Genomic DNA, 20424 nt, shown 5'->3' on the forward strand with positions numbered 1-20424 from the left:
CGTTTGATCTCCACTGAAATTTCTTAATCCTCCACTGCGAATGTATTGCTCGACCAAACTCCACGACCAAACTCCACCACCTTCTCCACTGATCGTTCAAAGTGCAGCACTAAGTTCAGTGCTTACCAAACCAATTCCACTTCAGTTTATTAAAGATCACAGCACTCAATTCTCGCAGCTATAAAACTGGACAGTTTCTCTGCAGAAATCGCACGCTTCTTCTTCTGTATTTTCTTCTTTCTTCTCCTTCTTGCTGTTCTTCATTTCTTCCTTCTAAAACCATGAGAGACCCGAGAGAGAGAGAGAAGCAGAAATGGAGAGAGACCAATTTCTGCCACTCGGAAATCAGAAGACCCGAGAGTGGCCGAGACCCACCGAGACTCGACAAACCCCAGCAAACATATTTCCAACAACCCCAGCCGGACCCGACACTGCCCATTCCAGCAACCATAGCCGGTTCTCTACCGTGACCAAGAACCCATGCAACCCAGACCAAACCAGAAGCTCATGAACCCAGAATCCGTGGACTCCAACCCAGCCGAACCCAAATTTCCAGCCGACCCAGTGAACCCAGAACCGAGACCCATCCAACCACCCATAAACCAGAACCAGCCCGTGACCACCGAGAACCCAGCCGGCTAGTGAACCCAGCAACCCGTAGCAGCAATTCCGGCCGAACCCAACCAATCCAAACGGCAAACCCATATATATACTCCTTCGTTCCTCCTAAACCAGCAGCAACCCGAGACTGTGAAATGAACCCAATCCGGCAACCCGTTCAGCAGAACCCAGACCCCATCATCCCAGCAACCCCGTGTGACCAGCAACCCACGGCAACCCAACCGCAAGCCTAACCGTGACCCACCAGAATCCGGTGAACCCAGTTCTGCCGTGAACCCAGCAGCTCGACAAGCACGAACCCAGCCGACCATTGATCGGCAAATCACGCAGAACCCAGAACCACCGTGACCAGCCGATCCTCCAGTGTGACCCACCGTATCCCGTGAACACAGTAGACCAGAACCCGTGGGCGTCGATGGCCGTGAACCTGATCGATCCGGAACAACCCACCGAACCTCGACGAACCAGCATACTATGCAAACCGTAGCCGATCCTCAAGCAACCCGACGAACCCCGTAAGCTCGAAACCAATCCGGCGATGGAGGAAGACTTCGACAGAACCGGCGTGCTCTAAACCGTATCTTCCGGACCATGAGCCGATTTTCAGCAACTGGAGATCGTTCTCCATTAAACTCTGCCTTGCCGTCATCCAACCCAGCAAGACCCATGAACACAGTGTGTGTGTGTGTATGTGACTCAGCTGGAGCAATAAAATCACAAGCCAACCTGACCAGCCTATATGGATTCAATCCAGCAACCCATGAGCCTTGGCCCAACAACATGTGACTCAGAAACCCATTAGCAATCTAACCCAACCAAGCCCAAAGACCACAACAGCCCATAACCGAACCCCGCAGCCCAACTGATCAACTCAATAACCCATTTAACCCAGAACCCGGTCAGATCGTAACCCATAACCGTGACCCATAACAGCCCATAACCCGAGCCCAACCCTTGAACCCAGCCCATACCCGAGAACCCATTTAACCCGTGATCCATAGCCCGAGTTCATGACCCACTGAACTGACCCGAATCCAAACCCATGACCCGAACCCGACCCGCCGGTGACCCATCTCCGGCAGACTTCCGGCGAACTTTCTGGCGACTTTCCGGCAGACTTCCGGCGACTTTCCGGTGACTTTTCCGGCGATTTCCCGTGACCGAACTCATCGTTTTCACGGAATTTTCTAGTGAAAATTCTTAGTTAATAAACTAAGAAAATATACAAAGAGGATTAAGCTCGATCCCGATATTATGGGAAATCCAAGTAAGGGAACCCTTTGCCCCTTCTCAAATTATTATATTATTTTAATTATATTCCTTTATTTGCAAAATTTTGAATTTGACTATTTTGATTCGGTATTTCAAATTATTTTTTTATATAAAGTTTTAAATTGGTTTTGATGTGAAAATTATTAAGTATAAATAATATTCTTGAAATCGTGATTTTAAGTAAAAACCCTCCAACACGTTGCCCTATATATACTAGTAAAGAATGAGAAAGTTTTGTGAGAAGATATGCAAGAAAAGAATGAGAAAGTTTTGGGAGAAAACTCTTTGAGTTATATATAAAGGAGAAATATTTTTTGAAAAAGGGGCACGTGTGTGGAGGAGATTATATTTTGAGGCCTAGACCCGCTGAGATTCGAGACCCTTCAAGATTTAGCTCGGTACCGTAGCTCGAGATGGAAGCGCACCCGCTGGTTCGCTTAGTGACAGCGGTATCTGTCTCTATGTCAGTCTAAGTGCACTTCAATTAATTAGCTGATGGGGGTGGGGCCTGTGGCCACAGGTAAACCGCGTTACTCACCCAAGGTCAACGCATCGACCGCGCAACCCTACTTACACAGGGCGTAATAGTGTATTGGCATATATTATGACTAATGATTATTTCAAATATATATATATATTAATTGTGTATAAAAAGGGAGTTTTTGACAAATGTTTTGGAGATTTATAAAAGGGAGTTTTTACACAAATGTTTTGGAGATATTTAAAAGAAGTTTTTGACAATTGTTTGAAGATTTTCAAAAGAATTTAACTCAACTGTTTTATGGTTGAGGATTCCTTACTGAGCATGTTTTTTTGTGCTCACCCCTTATTTTGTTTTTGTTTTCAGGTTATGAACAGAGAGACGTAGGTGGCCGGGATGGGATCTAGGAATGCATTAGGACATTTCATTTATATTACCCCATAATTTTCAGTTATTGTATTTTTACAATTAAACGACCGTTTCCGCATTTATTAAAAACTCTGATATTTTGAAATCATTATTATTTTTATTTATTTAAATCAGCATACTAGTTAAGATATTTGGCAGACCTTACGAATCTTTGCAGTTTAAAGAGAAAAGTGACGAACCTAACCCATAGCGGTTTGGGGGCGTTACATGTACGGTAATACCCGGTATTATCACATGCTTAATTATTAATTCGTTAATGTGAAATTAAAGCACGTGTCAGGATTAATAGTTTTAATCCTTGCTTTTATAAGTAATATATATATATATATGTTGGTGTAAAATTGGCTTCATTCTGTTGGACAAAATCACTTTTATGTAATGATGCTTTTATACGGGGAAGCTGCTTTATCTAGAGTCTACACTTCTATTATGTTCTTCAAAAAGTCTGTGGGGATTTCAAGGCAATTAAATTTGGTTCCCTTGCAACCGTCCGGAAGCAACTGTCCAAGCATCATCCGTTCGGACGACGAGAACTTTCAGTCCGGACCTTCCTTTGTGTCGAGAAGCTTCGAACTGTTCCAGCTTGCATCCGTCCGAACGTTTCAGCAGCATGTCTGGACGCCACTCAGTGTTCGATTAGCTATGGGATTTCTTCCCAAAACAAAGATATGGGAAGACAACTGCAACCGTCCGGACGATGTGGACTCCCATTCGGACGCGCTCATCCATAAGGCAAGTCATGCATTCAAAATCCAGACGTTCGGACGTTTGTCTTCATGGTCCGAACGCGCGAGCTTCATATATAGAAATTGCGTGCATCAGATCAATCATTCGGAAGATAGATGCTATGGTCGGGAGACGCTAAGCCTTGATATGAAAATTGTATGCAGCTAAAGTGCGACCGTCTGAGCACTAGGGTAGCACCGTCCGGATACGGCTCAAATCAGGAAAGAATTTCAGCTAATTTTGGAAAGCTGATCGCATAGTTGTTCGTCTGGAAGTCTTATGACTATTGTCCGGATGACGCCTAGGTATTTCAAGTCAGACACTCATTTGAATCTACAACCTATAAATAGAGGCCTCTAGGCTTGAGAATTGTAAGAATTCGGTATTGAATTCCGTAGTGCTTAGAGAGTTATATTTTAGACTTATTGTGCTAAGTTACTCTTTCTCAAGCTGTTGCCATTGTGTGCTATTGTTGCGCTAAACTGAAGTCTATCTTAGGGGTTGGCCCTAATGTAAAGGATTCCATTGAAGACCCCTTCAAGTAGGAGACTTGGTTGGGAGGCGTTCGTGTTGGGTTACACGTCAGAGTTCAAGGTATGACCACTACATAAGGTTATATGAGTGCTACTGCTTTGTAACTAGTCTTGTCTTTTGAATAGTGGATATCCTGAGTTTGGCTGCCTTGGAGTACTTTTTCTCTCAATTGAGTTACCACTTCGTCAACAAAATATCTGTCTCCTTTAATTCCGTATTTTGATATTTTGTTGGACACTTTTGGCACACACTTGTGAAAGTTAGAAGTCATCCTTAATTTTCAGTTGGCATCAGAGCTTGGTACACTCTGTTTAAGATTCAATTCTTGAGTGTTATCCTTCCTTTTGACTTCTAGTTTTATTTCAAATGTCTTTAAATCTTAATAATGTTCCTGCCTTTGATGGCACGAGCTATGGCTATTGGAAAGCTCGTATGCGATTCTTTTTAAACTCCATTGACTATTGGAAAATTGTTTAAACTGGTTGGACTAAGCTAGCAGATGCAACTCCCAAAACAGTCACTGAGAAAACCGCATTACTTACCAATGATAAAGCCCTCCATGCTCTATCTCAAGCACTCTCACAGTCTGAATTCGCAAGAATCTCAAACTATGACTCTGCTAAAGAAGCATAGCAAATCTTGGAAACAACATATAAAGGCACCAAACTTGTTAAATCTGCCAAACTTCAAATGTTGATTTCCAGATTTGAAGAAATTAAGATGTTGGAGGAGGAGACATTTGGAGAGTTTTACTCCAAAATGAGCAACCTAAGAAACTCAATGGTGAGTCTTGGGAAACTTGTCTCGGATGCAAAACTCATCTGTAAAATTCTAAGATCTTTCCCTGAGCATTTCAGGATCAAGGTGACAACCATTGAAGAAAGCAAAGACTTGGAAGAAATGAAGATTGAAGAGTTGGTAGGATCTCTTCAAACATATGAGCTGTCCTTGCCCTCGGTCAAAAAGGTGAAGACCATTGCCCTAAAAGCTTCCTAAAAGAAGGTCGAAGTCTCATCTAAAGACGACTCTGAGGATGAAGAAAAAGTTGTGGCCATGCTGGCCAAAAATTTAGGAAGATTAATGAGGAATGAGCGATTCAAGGAGAAATTTTCCGAAAGAATAAAGAAGACCCACAGAGAATCTGAACCTGAGGAAGCTGAGAAGAAAGATCCCAGAGGCCAAAGATGTTTTGAATTCTCAGGGTTTGGGAATATACGGGCTAACTGTGGGAACCTCAAGCAGGGTGATAGGTGCTGAATGTTACACATTCAAGCCCCTTAATTTACATATGTTAAGCTCTTAGTTTTGTTATAGTTTGATGTTTTGTGTTGTTTTCTTGTATTTTACAGGTTTTAGAAGAAAGTCCATCAAATTACAAGATTATAACAAAGTCGGCAAACTCACTTTTGGAAAAATTCAACTCCAAATCAATTTTGAATTGAAGGAAAGAGAAGTCGGCAAAAAATCGTTATTTTTGGAAAGAATCCAGAATGAGCACATCTTAGTAATTTAATCATAACTTTTGGTTCAACCATTGAATTGAGATGAAATTGGTGGATTTGGAAAGATAATAAAAGATTCTACAAATATGTCAGAAATAGGTTTTTTCTAATTCGGACGTTTAACATGCCAAATTTCAGAAATTTCAGAAATTTGGAATCATTTTCCTGCTTGGATGGAAATGTCAGAAAATGAAAAGACTTGTACTTATTCTATTTGGACTAGAAGACCTATTTATAATTTTTTTAGGATTTCCAGAGCTTCTTTAATCCCTATAAATAGGCCTTTAACCTTTGAAGAAAAATACACACAAGCTTTGAGGAAGAATCAAAGGCTACATCAAGAAAGAGGTTCTTTCTAATTTTTATTTTCTTTCTTCCTTTATTTATTTCCTGTACGTATATAATTTTAGATTATATTAGTTGTAACTAATACTTTAGTTAGGGCTCGATTGAAGCTTTAATTATGTCTCGTTAGGGTTTTCAATTGGTGCCTTTGCTACAATTCATATATTGATGCTTAACTTGATTATTTTCCATTTTCTTGAATTCCACTCATGTTTATGCTTGATCATCATATGCATGCATGGACGATGTTCACAATGCCAATGTTACTATCATAACTTGATACTTAATACTTACCAGCCATAAGGGAATGGTATCTTCTCCTAAAGCTATTGATTTCCCTTAGCAACGAGTTAGGCATGGTATCCACTTTAACTCTTTTCTTCTTTGAAGGATTTAGCATGGTATGTATTAAGTTTCTTAGTATTTTGGCCTCATTCTGCGTTTTGGACAAAATCACTTGTATGTGAAAAGATGCTGTAAACAGGGTATTCACTATTCAGAGCTCTCTTAGAAGACTTTGCACAGCGAAGATTTCGGTTCCCTGTCAGCCGTTCGGACGATCGAGCCATCCCGTTCGGACGCTCATCTAACCACTGTTCCATCCGTCTGAACGACGTGCCATACCGTCCAGATGCCAGTTAGACCAAGCATCATCCGTCTGGACGACGTGCACTTCCGTTTGGACCCTCCACTGTGTCGAAAAGGTTCTATCTAGCTTGCATCCGTCCAAACATTTCAGCAGCAAGTCCGGACGCCTCTTGGTTCTCGACCAGTCTCAGATACTTTCCAAGTTCCGATAAAGGAAAGATCGTCCAACCATCCGGACGATGTGGTATCCCATCCGGACGCGAGTCTTCGTAAGGTAAGAATCGCAATTCAAATATCCCCATCCGGACGTCTGTTAGCCTTGGTTCGGACGCGCGTACAACTAATATGGAAATTGCCGATTCAACTTCAACTGTCCGGATGACTACCTCTCATGGTCCGGACGCGCGCATAGCAGATATGGAAATTGCGTGTTGAAGTTCAGCCGTCCGGACACTCATCCCCCATGGTCCGGACTCGCGAAGCCTTATAAGGAAATTACTTGTAGCGGACGTGCGACCGTCCGGACGATGTGCCATCCCGTCTGAACATGCTCTTAAACAGGAAAGATTTCTCAGCAAAATTTTCAGAAAATCCTGTCGCACAGTTGTCCGTCCGGACGGCCCATGTCCACCGTCCAGACGGCGCCCAGCTATATTTTGCCTGACGCTCATTTGAGCCCCCAGCCTATAAATAGAGGTCCCTGGGCATTGAGAACTACAAGAATTCGGTATTGAATTCCACATTTGCTCAGAGACGTGATATTTCCTTTGAAGCTATTTCAAGTGTGCTGTTGCTGCGCTACATCTGAAGTCTAACTTAGGGGTTGGCCCTAAGGTAAAGGATTCCATTGAAGACCCCTTCAGGTATGAGACCAGGTTGGGAAGCGCTCGTGTTGGGTTACACGTTAGAGAGCAAGGTACGACCACTGCATTGGGTATATGTGAGTGTTACTATCTTGTATCTAGCTATGTCTTCTGAATAGTGGAATTCTTGGGTTTGGCTGCCCCAGAGTGGTTTTTCTCTTGATTGAGTTTCCACTTCGTCAACAAAAATATCTGTGTCATTTACCTTCCGTTGTGTTTATTTTTGTTGACACTTTGCGCACACACTTGTCGTTTTATTTAGAAGTCAAATTTCAATTTTCAATTGGTATCAGAGCTTGGTACACTCTGTGCAGATTTAATTCTTGAGTGTTATTTCTTTTTGACTTCTATATTATATCTCAAACTCTTAATTCTGTTCCTGCCTTTGATGATACGAACCATGGCTATTGGAAGGCACGTATGCATTTCTTTTTGAAATCTGTTGACTGTTGGGGTATTGTTGAAACTGGTTGGACTAAACCAGAGGATGCAACACCTGAACTAGCCCCTTAAAAGAACGCACGCCTTTCCAATGATAAAGCCCTCTATGCTCTGTGCCAAGCACTTTCACCTTCTGAATTCGCAAAGATTTCAAACTGCGAATCAGCCAAAGAAGCATGGAAAATCTTGGAAACAACATATGAAGGCACGAAACTTGTTAAATCTGCCAAACTTCAAATGTTGATTTCGAGATTTGAAGAAATTAAGATGTTGGAAGAATAGACTTTTGGAGAGTTTTACTCCAAGATGAGTGACCTGAGGAACTCCATGGTGAGTCTTGGGAAACCTATCTCGGATGTAAAACTCATCCGAAAAATTCTAAGATCTTTGCCTGAGCGTTTCAGGATCAAGGTGACCACCATTGAGGAAAGCAAGGATCTTGAGGAAATGAAGATTGAAGAGCTGGTAGGATCTCTTCAAACATATGAGCTGTCTCTACCCCCGGTCAAGAAGTTGAATACCATTGCCCTAAAGGCTTCCAAGAAGAAGGTAGAAGCTCCATCTGAAGATGACTCTGAGGATGAAGAAAAAGCTGTGGCTATGTTAGCTAAGAATTTCAGAAGACTAATGAAAGATGATCGGTTTAAGAAGAATTTTTTTGAAAGAGTAAAGAAACCTCCCAGAGAAGCTGAACCTGAGGAAGAAGAGATGAAAGACCCCAGAGGACCCTCGATGTTTTGAATGCTCAGGCTTTGGGCATATCCAGGCTGATTGTGGGAATCTTAAGAAGGGCAAGGGAAAGGCATACAACATGACTCTCAGTGATGAGTCAGAAGAAGACGTTCCAGAGTCTGAAAAATTTCTGGCCTTTGTAGCCCCATATGTTGAAGAAGAAGACTCGTATTACTCGGAGCATAGTGATAATGAGGAAGAGCTCAAGGAAGCCTACAAGACACTCTACCTAGAGTATGAGAAGCTGAGGGAAGGCCGTAAGCAGCACTTCTCTGATCTGAATAGCCTGCAAATTGATAAGAGTTCATTGTTGCTTAGAATACAAGAGCTTGAATAAAAATTACTAGAGACACAACTCCAGCTAGAGAGAGTCACTGATGAGAAGTTGACTCGTATGTTGTCCATCCAGAAGAGCCCAACTGACAACTGGTCTCGGGTATGTAGCTTCATCTTTTGATGCTCTTTCTTCTCCAAAGATTGTGTTTGTGAAGCCTACAGTCTCAGAGCCTCCTCCCACTGTTGAAGATAAAGGGAAGGACAAGGTTAACGATGATGTTCCAGGCGCTCAGGAGCCACATTCCATCAGAAGACCTCCTATATGCCACCATTGCAGTTTAAGTGGGCATGTTCGTCCTCAGTGCTCCCTCCTAAAAGCACAAAAGGCCAAAGCAAAGAAAGATGTTCCTAGACAAGCTCATCATGGCACTAGACCTAAGGCCCAAAATCAGACTCTATGGCATCAGGCACCTTATCAAGCACCATTGTGACAAGCACCAAGGTATCAAGCTCGATAATATCAATCACCTAGGTCTCATGCTCCTTAGGCCCAGGCATCTCAGCATCAATGGCCTCAGCAACGGTTTGCACCGGCCAAGCACCTTAGAAGGCCACAGAAGTTGGAAGCCAATCAACACCACAATGAGCCACCTATCTGGATGCAGAATATGATGGAGTGGATGATGACGTCTTAACATCAACCACCCACAAGAAGGCAGGCTTGGATCAAGAAGGACCGTCACCCCATGAGGGGGAACAAACGCAACTAGCAGGTTCGGGTGTTCATGCCTAGGTTTGATTGCTTATTTTGCTGTTATTTTTGCAATCTAGGAACTAGTGGTACTTTGCTTTTGCCCCCTATTTTGTTTGGAGAGCTTTGCAGGTGTTTATTGGGGAAGACAAAAAAAGCAGGTCGAGCAACTATTTTTCTGTATTGGCATCATTAGGTTTGATCTTGCCTTGCATATGATGTTTTTTTCCATATTGCATTTTTTTATAATAATAATAAAAAAAAAATTGTGGGGAGAATTTGCAGGATAATTTTTTTTTCCTTGGCCTATCAGATAATTGCATGTATTTTCTCCTGATATCTCAATTCTTTGGGTATTAATTTACTTTGCTTAGATATAATTGAGAGTTTTTGACTATAATTTGCCAAGTGTTTTCTTGTATATGCAAAGGTAGGATAACTTCTTTTCTCATGCGATGAAAAATGTGCACTATCCACGACTCCCCTAAAGGTACATTTTTCCTTCTTTGACTTTGTGTTTCTAGAAATTCCAGATAAAAGAAGAAGTTTTTTTTTTAAAAGATGACCAAATTGACCACATGCTAGTTGAACCTAGCACCTATAAACTCTGGAATTCCCTTTAGTTTGCAGCACCATAAGAAACAAGCAGTTAATCATATGATTTCTGTGTTTTTGAGTATATATTCACTGCTTATGTGCTACATTTGCTGTATGCCTTGCCCTCTACGTGCAAGTAAAACATTACATTGTCCTTCATGGTACAAGTAAAACAATTAGGTGTTGCATCTCAGGGGGAGTGTATCAGATGAGGGTGGCTAGGCCCTAGTAAGTTATAAGGTTTGACTTTTGGCTTATCTTCCAGTTATTTTACCTCTTGTCTAGAAAATCTGGTTACTCTTTGTCATGTCATCGAAAGTCTTACCTTGATGGTTTCTGTCTTCACTCACACACGCATTGCATGAGTTGAGTTGGCTAGTTGAATTTTGCATATGTAGGAACTTATTTGTGCTGATTAATTTCTCAACTCTTTCTTATATCTCTGCTTAGTATTGAGATGCTCTTTGATTGTGTCATCAGTGGTTTATACATCCGTGTTCTGAAACTGACTTGAAAAATTTGATTTCTATGAATTTTCCTCAGTTTTCTGTTGTTTCAGTGTGGAGCGTCCGGACGGTCTCTATTGGCGTCCGGATGGATAAGTGGTCCGGACGGTACTCAATTGGAGTTCGGATGGGAATGGAGCCCAATCTTCCAGACGAGACCTGATTGCGTCCAGACACTCGCGGCAACCACCGGGCGGACGGTTAATAAAACCGTCCGGACGTGTGCGACCTGTTTGCTTGTTCCCAATGCAGCGCATGTCCGGACGAAGTTATTGCACAGTTCGGACGGAGGCCCCACAGAGGCTATATATACCCCAGAATCGCCATTCACTCTTATACCCCACATAATCTACTCTTTGGCATTTTGTGAGTGATTGTTTTTGGTGTTTTTGGAGTAATTTCTTCCCTAATTGTCTTTTGTGCATTCTCACTTCATTCCAGGTATTTTTCTAGTATCTTTCTATTTAAGTTTTGTTAGTATTTTGGCCTTATTCTGTGTTTGGACAAAATCACTTATGTGTAAAGATGCTGTAAACAGGGATTCCACTTGTCAGAGAATTTTCAGATGACTCTGCATTGCGAAAAAGATAGAAGATTTCAGACCCCCTGTCAGCCGTCCGGACGACATGTCATCCCGTCCGGACGTCCATCTGTCCACTGTTCCATCCATTTGGACAATGTGTTCATCCCGACCTGACGCCAGACAGACCAGTATCACCCGTCCGGACGACGTATCTTTCCGTCCGGACCCTTTACTGTATTGAGAAGCTTTTGTTCCATCTTGCATCCGTCCGGACGTCTCAGCAGCCCGTCCGGACGTCCATCAGTGATCGACCAGCTTCAGATTCTTTCCAAGTTCAGAATATGGGAAGATTGATACACCATCTGGACGATGTAGTTTCCTGTCCGGACGCGCTCATAAATAAGGCAAGAATCGCAATTCAAATATCACCGCCCGGACGTCAGTCAGCCTTGGTCTGGACGCGCGTGCAACTAATATGGAAATTGCCGATTCGACTTCAACCATTCAGACGCCTGCCCTTCATGGTTCGGACGCGCGCATAACTGATATGGAAATTGTGTGTTGAAGTTCAGCCGTCCGGATGCTCATCCCCAATGGTCCGGACGTGCGAAGCCTTATATGAAAATTACTTGCAGCGGACGTGCGACCGTCCGGACGTCAGTATCTCACCGTCCGGACGTGAATCTTAAACATGAAAGATTTTCAACGAAATTTTCAGAAAATCCTGTCGTACAGTTGTCCTTCCAGACGGCTCAGGTTCACCGTCCGTACGGCGTTCGTACATATTACAGCAGTCACCCATTCTGCACCTCAACCTATAAATAGAGGCCCCTGGGCATTGAGAACTTCAAGAATTCGGTATTGAATTCCACAAGAGCTCAGAGAAGTTCAAGATCCCTCTGAAGTCGTCACAAGTGTGCTGCGCTACATCTGAAGTCTATCTTAGGGGTTGGCTCTAAAGTAAAGGATTCAATTGAAGACCCTTTCAGGTAGGAGACCTGGTTGGGAAGCGTTCGTGTTGGGTTACACGTCAGAGAGCAAGGTACGACCATTGCATCGGGTTAATGTGAGTGTTACTATCTTATATCTAGCTTCGTCTTCTGAATAGTGGAATTCCTGGGTTTGGTTGCCCTAGAGTGGTTTTTTCTCTTGATTGAGTTTCTACTTCGTCAACAAAAATCTGTGTCTTTATTTTCCCTTGTGCTTAATTTTTATTGACACTTGTGCACACACTTTACTTTTAGAAGTCAATTTTGATTTTCAAGTTTATTTATTTTAAACTGTTAGAGATTTATTTTTGGAATGAAGTTGAAATTATGTGATGCATATCTACTATATTGGGAGTATTTTTAATGATGTTTTTAGGACTCAATTGTGATAAATTCTGTTTTTATTTTAGCAAAAGTCATTTTTACTGCTGTTATTCTGCCCAATATTTTTCATGACCTAAGAAGACTATCATTTTGGATTTTTCCTGCAAATCTTGTTGGTTTCTTGTGTAGAATCATGTCTGCAGGCTGTCCACCACGCAGGGTCCGTTAGAGGACTGTGGAAGATAGGGCTGCAATCCAGGCCAAGACTATGGATCGCACCGTCATTGCTGAGCGGAACGTCATCCGGTCCGATATCATGGTGCCACCTCTGGATAGCATCCATGCCATTATCCAGACATACAACTGGGTATATCTCCACAGCTGTGCTTGTTTGGTGTACACCAGACTGGTAAAGCTCTACTACGCTAACCTGGAAGTGGTGCAGAACGATGATCGTGGATTGGTGCTTTAGTCCACCGTTACAGGCCATATCATCATTGTTGATCCTCAGGTCATCAGTCACATCATCCGAGTCCCAGTGCTCGAGATTTCTGCCAGCCCATACAATGATGTGGTGCTTCCTCCTTCCCTGGATGATCTCAGGGAATTCTTTCATGCCATTCCCCAAGGCGAGGAGCGCTCTACCTCCATCAGGATTGGTGCCCTGTCTCCCTCCCACCGCATGCTGGCCAAGATCATTCAGCAGAACATCTGGCCAATTGCTCGACGCAGTGATCTTATCCTGAAACGGACCCAGTTTGTCTATGCAGTTCACCTTCGCTTGCCTTTTTGCCTGTGCAAGCATATTCTAGGTGTTATGTTGGAGGCCCGTGATGAGGGAAATGTCGGTCTCCCATTTGGCTACCTACTCACTCAGATTATCCTCCAGTTGGGAGTCGATGTCACTGGCGAACCGAAGATGAAGATCCAGCAGCCCATCAGCAAGCAGACTTTGATGAAGTCCAATGCGCAGCTGCGGAGAGATGACTCTGATTATGAGATGCCCATAGCTACTACCATGCCTGTTGGTTTTCCGGAGATGGCTTCATCTTCCCAGACCGTCCCGCCATCTTAGCCGGAGGTCAACTATTCCCAGATCATGGAGGCCCTTGCTGCCATTCAGGGGGGGATGAGCAGCATGCAGGTGACTATGTCCTCCATGCAGTAGGAGATACACTCCATCAACCTGCGTGTAGAGCAAAACCAGCTGGACCTTCAGGAGTGCCTGAAGTTTCATCATCCTAGTAGCAGTGATGATGAGGATGATGCAGATAGAACTATACCTCTGCCTGAGGATGTTTGATTCCCTCTTGTTTTGTTTTGTTATCTTTTTGTTTAAAACTTTTGGCTTATGTAAAACTTTTTTACTTATATTACTCTGTTTCCCAGGTCCTTCTGAGACCGTTAGAGGGAGTAAATTTTATTATAATTGATGTGAATTTTAATTGTACTCGCAAATGCACGAATCGTTTGTAATAAAGGATTTTGCAAGTGCGAAGTCGATCCCACAGGGAATCGTTTGTAAAAGAAAAACAACATAAAGTAAATAAAGTAAAATAAAACAAAAGAAAATGTACTAAGGTTTTGGAATCCACACCCACCAAATCATAGCAACATATTCTCATGTTCATCAATACACATCCGAAGTTCTCACCATACAACTCTTATGTATGTTCTACTATGCTTAAAAAAATCATTAAATCATTCAATGAATCTGTTATTTGCACAAATCATAAAAGATATCCGGTTTAAACCAAATCATCAAATGTATCTGTAGAATGAAACACAATGAATATCCAACGTTTTGATAAATAAAAACTGAAGCAATCAATTATGTGAAATTATCTTAAATCATCAAATGTATCCATGAATCACAAAAGATATCCAAGAATCATCCCACAAATTGAAAAGAAGTAAAACATTGAAAAAATTAAACCAAATAAAATCGGATAGTATAAACTTACATGAAAATATTGTTGCTCTACAATGGTGAGGCTTCATCCTCAACCTTAGTTGAAAAATTAGCTACACATGGCTATGAAAAATAAATTCTAAACTAAAGAAAAAACTAAACTAAAAAGAAAAGAATATCTTTGGTCTCTAGCTTCTTTTCTCTTTTTTCTTGAGCCTTAAATGTCTATTTATAGGGAGAAAACAAATCCTAAAAGCCCTAGAATTCCTAGAAAAATCGGAGGTTAGTCTCCTAGTTTGAGTAGGAAACTCAAAACACAATCCAATAAGGAAAAGGACTCTAAATCCGTCCAGATTTGCGGTCTTTTATTACGGGACACTTTTGGCATAGTAGATGTCCGAATTAGGAAAATCCTATTTTACAATGATTTGTAGAAAATTAAGATATCTTTCCAACACCGCTTGATTCACCTTAATCGAATACTTGAGTGGAAAGCTATGGCCAAAAGATTGTGACATATGCTGAATTTAAAATTTAGTCCTCTCCTTGATTTGGTTGAATATAACCACATCATCTAGGTCTTCTCAAAGTGTGCTTTCTTTCACTATAAAGCTATTGTTTTCTCTCAATGACCTGCAAAATACTAAAATACCAAAACTAACAAAAAACATTTGAAAATAACAAAACTAAAGGTTTAGTAAATGCAAATTAAGGGGTCTACATATGTAATATTTGGCACTCATCAAATAACCATAAACTTACATTTTGCTAGTCCCTTAGCAAAACACAACAAAACATAACATAAAATGAAAGCTTGAAACATGAATCCTCTTTCGTTGGAGAAACGATTGCATTTAGCGTATGCAACAAGCCTTTTAAACCCCTAGGACTCCCTAGTGGACGAGTGAAGTCTCGTGAGGGTTTGCCAGGAATGATATCCATAAACATTTTAAAGCACTATGTTGTTGAAAAACAAGAATCCACAGAAACACATGGTTCAAATATCATGAGTAAGTTTAACAAACTGAACAACATACTCATATCATCAGGACATCAAAAATCATTCAACTCATAGTTGGAAAATTGAGACAACTCAGGTTCAATGAGTGCAAAGTGAGATTAACAAAGACTCATGAGGTTTCAATTTTTCTCAAAGTTTGTGTACCTCAAAATTCATAGGAATCTCATCAGATGAAAATAACCAAGGCTTAAATCAAAATGTGCATTTTTTTTATTTTTTATTTCCTCTCTTTTCTTTTCTTTTTTTTTTTTTTTTTTTTTTTTTTTTTTTTTTTTTTTTGTGTAGGATGTGCAATGCTTGACTCCCTTATGCTTTCTAATTGACCTATGTAATGAGTGTTGGGCCAGTAACTCCCAAACCAGATGGTTTGAGGGCACTAGATGTAGAAACATTCCTAAGGGCTTAATTACTCAAGTCAAAAAGGCTACGAAGTCAAACTAGCCATACGATCAACCAAATTGAATTTCTCATCTTTTGACGCGAACACTCAATGCTTAGTGAGGCAAGAGGCCCGGTTACTCAATGACAACTCAAACTGATGATATTATTGATTTTTTTTTTTTAATTTAAGCCAAGGTTTCATCAACAAATCATCTTACAAATCTCAAGACACACATTCCTTAATTCAAATCTCATTCCTCACAGAACCAATGCTAATTTGCTTGTGAGAAATAATTCAAACAAGTGAAGTCTCTCTAATCCAACATGTGAGTCAAAAGATTCAGAATTCTAAAGACATACAGTGTTCACATTTTAAACAAACCAATGATATGCAAACCACAGTTACGATGTAATCATGCTCAAACAACAATATAACACAATTTTTTATTATTATTATTTTGGAAATTTTGTTAAACAAAAAGACAAACAATTTTTTTTTTTTTTTTTAGATAAAAAAGACAAATAAACAAACATTTTTTTTTGAACAAAAACACAAATAAACAAACAAACAAACAAATAGACAAAGTGTTTTTCCATACCTCCAAACTTGAATTACACATTGTCCTCAATGTGTAGTATAGAAATACATTATCAGAAGTAAGGAAACATCAAGGTGCGAAAAAGGCCAGGGCATCCCCCAAACTTAAACACCAAAACACTTGTCAACAAAATTAATAGCAATATTTTCTCATAGAAACAAACATCAAATGGTTAATTGTTGTCAGTTCAAAATAAATTAACAAGAAATTAAATGAAAAAGTAAAAAGAACTCAGAAAGTAAATGCAGAAAATAAAATAACAAAGAGAATTACCATACCTGCCTCGATCATGTGGATGTCCAACCAATCCCTTCCACCCTTTCTTCTTTAAAATTTGATAGCACTCTGGGAGGATGTTTCCCCATCGTAGGTAGCCAACTTGCTTGCTTGAAAATATTTTCTTGGGACGATGATTCCTAGATTTATGCCATTGTCTGCATAAATCCTTGAGAATCTTGGCATACGATGGCACTTTGAGACATTGAAGAATTAAAGCTTTGGATTCATGATGTGTCTCAAGAGGGACAATGATGAAGGAATGAGCGTCAGTACTCACTTCCTTGTCATTGGACAGACTTGTATTTGCTGGGGGCTCAATTTTTTCTTTATGTTCAACTTGCTCCTCTTGTTCAATTTGGTCTCTGTGTTCAATTTGCTCCTCTTTCTCTTCTTGCTCGTCTATGTCATCCACTATTTGATCCTCTTTTCCTTCTTCCCCTATGTGCTCAATTTTCTCATCTTTTCCTTCCTGCTCCTCTATGTTATCCATAATTTCCTTACTCTCGAGTATGGTGGTGTCAGGGACATGTTCATGACAATAATGGCTAGCATCATCCTCATCAATCATGTAGTGCCCTTCAGCCATCAACTGACTTTGAAGCTCTTCTTCCTCCATTCTGTTGAATTCAGCAACCAGATAATCAATATGTCCTTCTATCTTGGCATGATTCTGTATATTCTCGTTATCGCTTATAGAGCCGGTCTTAAGCTCTTGCATAGCCTGGTTATTGCTCATAGTGGCACTCTTAAGCTCTTGCATCATTTGGTTGTTGCTCATGGTTACCTTCTTAAGCTCTTGTATATTTCGGTTGCTTGTCTGAATGAATGCTTGGAGTGTTTCTTCCAATGATAATCTTTGAGGAAGGCGATCATATGATGAAGGGTTATTGGAAGATTTGTGATCGAACTGCGGATATGCAGGATTGTGCAGTTCATGGTATTGGGGAGCACAATTTTCCTTGGCTTGAGCTTGCCACAAGCAATTAGGATGGTTCCTTCTGTCCGAATTGTAAACATTGGAATTTGAATCGAAACCCGGACTAGAGAAATTTGTGTTCATCTGCTCATAAGAAGGATTGCAGAATTGTCCCCATGATGGACAATTACTAGAACTATGATAAGGATTGGAGCAATATGAACATGGTTTATGTGGGTAAATATTGTGAGTGTAGTTGATAGGAGCAGGTATCCTACCACTAGGGGAAGCATGTTGGGCAGAAAAATTGTTATAATTATCATAAGAAAAATCCATGCTTCACTCTCACTTTTTAACATGCAAATCTCCCACATAAAACATCAACCAAATTTTTATTTTTTTAAAAAATAGGAATAACAAAAACAAATTGTAAATAAATAAATAAATCCTAATTATAACTGAAAGATAAAATCAAATTAGAAATAAACAATTTTCAAAAATTCAAACAATTCCCCGGCAACGGCGCCAAAAACTTGATTTGAATTTTAATTGTACTCGCAAGTGCACGAATCGTTTGTAATAAAGGATTTTGCAAGTGCGAAGTCGATCCTACAGGGAATTGTGTTCTTGAAAACAAATTTATGACTAAATTAATTAAATCTTAACCTAGTTCCAAAAAAGCGTTTGATTTTTTATAAAAAGAAAAACAACATAAAGTAAATAAAGTAAAATAAAACAAAAGAAAAGGTACTAAGGTTTTGGAATCCACACCCACCAAATCATAGCAACATATTCTCATGTTCATCAATACACATCCGAAGTTCTCACCATACAACTCTTATGTATGTTCTACTATGCTTAAAAAAATCATTAAATCATTCAATGAATCCGTTATTTGCACAAATCACAAAAGATATCCGGTTTAAACCAAATCATCAAATGTATCCGTAGAACGAAACACAATGAATATCCAACGTTTTGATAAATAAAAACCGAAGCAATCAATTATGTGAAATTATCTCAAATCATCAAATGTATCCTTGAATCACAAAAGATATCCAAGAATCATCCCACAAATTGAAAAGAAGTAAAACATTGAAACAATTAAACCAAATAAAATCGGATAGTATAAACTTACATGAAAATATTGTTGCTCTTCAATGGTAAGGCTTCATCCTCAACCTTAGTTGAAAAATTAGCTACACATGGCTATGAAAAATAAATCCTAAACTAAAGAAAAAACTAAACTAAAAAGAAAAGAATATCTTTAGTCTCTAGCTTCTTTTCTCTTTTTTCTTGAGCCTTAGAAGTCTATTTATAGGGAGAAAACAAATCCTAAAAGTCCTAGAATTCCTATAAAAATCGGAGGTTAGTCTCCTAGTTTGAGTAGGAAACTTAAAACACAATCCAATAAGGAAAAGGACTCTAAATCCGTCCAGATTTGCGGTCTTTTATTATGGGACACTTTTGGCATAGAAGATGTCCGAATTAGGAAAATCCTATTTCACAATGACTTGTATAAAATTAAGTTATCTTTCCAACACCGCTTGATTCACCTTAATCGAATACTTGAGCGGAAAGTTATGGTCAAAATACTGTGACATATGCTGAATTTAAAATTTAGTCCTCTCCTTGATTTGGTTGAATATAACCACATCATCTAGGTCTTCTCAAAGTGTGCTTTCTTTCACCATAAAGCTATTGTTTTCTCTCAATGACCTGCAAAATACTAAAATACCAAAACTAACAAAAAACATTAGAAAATAACAAAACTAAAGGTTTAGTAAATGCAAATTAAGGGGTCTACATATGCAATATTTGGCACTCATCAAGAATTGGTTTTTATTACTCTGTTTTACCCTTTAAACCTTTGTGACAAAAAGGAGGAGTAATTTTTTGTTTGGACAGGGAATGTATTTCCAAACCGGTCAAATGATTTTTTGTCCTAGAATGGTCAAAGGGGGAGTTTGTTAGTATTTTGGCCTCATTCTGTGTGTTTGGACAAAATCACTTGTATGTGAAAAGATACTGTAAACAGGGATTTCACTATTCAGAGCTCTCTCAGAATACTTTGCACCGCAAAGATTTTGGTTCCCTGTCAGCCGTCCGGACGCTCATCTGACCACTGTTCCATCCGTCCGGACGCCAGTCAGACCAAGCATCATCCGTCCGGACGACGTGCACTTCCGTCCGGACGTTTCAGCAGCAAGTCCGGACGCCTCTTGGTACTCGGCCAGTCTCAGATACTTTCCAAGTTTCAATAAAGGAAAGATCATCCAACCGTCCGGACGATATGGTATCCCATTCGGACGCGCGTCTCCCTAAGGCAAGAATCGCAATTCAAATATCCATGTACGGACGTCTGTCAGCCTTGGTCCGGATGTGCGTACAACTAATATGGAAATTGTCGATTCGACTTCAACTGTCCAGACGACTACCTCTCATGGTCCGGACGCGCGCATAGCAGATATGGAAATTGCGTGTTGAAGTTCAGCCGTCCGGACACTCATCCCCCATGGTCCGGACACGCGAAGCCTTATAAGGAAATTAATTGTAGCAGACGTGCGACCGTCCAGACGATGTGACATCCCGTCCGGACGCGGCTCTTAAATAGGAAAGATTTCTCAGCGAAATTTTTGGAAAATCCTATCGCACAGTTGTCCGTCCGGACGGCCCATGTTCACCGTCCAGACGGCGCCCAGCTATATTTTGCCTGACACTCATTTGAGCCCCCAGCCTATAAATAGAGGCCCATTGGCATTGAGAACTGCAAGAATTCAGTATTGAATTCCACATTTGCTCAGAGACGTGATATT

General features: G+C 40.4%; 1 long non-coding RNA gene across 4 annotated transcripts; it reads left to right on the top strand.

Moving 5' to 3' along the window:
• Window positions 1–201: 201 nt before the first annotated feature.
• Window positions 202–13950, top strand: LOC133868101 (uncharacterized). Of its 4 annotated transcripts, none has more exons than XR_009900291.1 (4): window positions 202–1888; window positions 2741–11105; window positions 11203–12253; window positions 12690–13950. It is a non-coding gene; the product is annotated as an uncharacterized LOC133868101 (long non-coding RNA). The 4 variants fall into 4 exon arrangements; XR_009900290.1 differs by having other exon boundaries at window positions 11203–12229; XR_009900289.1 differs by having other exon boundaries at window positions 2741–5313; window positions 5413–11105; window positions 11203–13950.
• The last annotated feature ends 6474 nt before the right edge of the window (window positions 13951–20424 follow it).

This window comes from Alnus glutinosa, chromosome 5, assembly GCF_958979055.1.
Source record: "Alnus glutinosa chromosome 5, dhAlnGlut1.1, whole genome shotgun sequence".
Classification (NCBI taxonomy): Eukaryota; Viridiplantae; Streptophyta; class Magnoliopsida; order Fagales; family Betulaceae; genus Alnus; species Alnus glutinosa.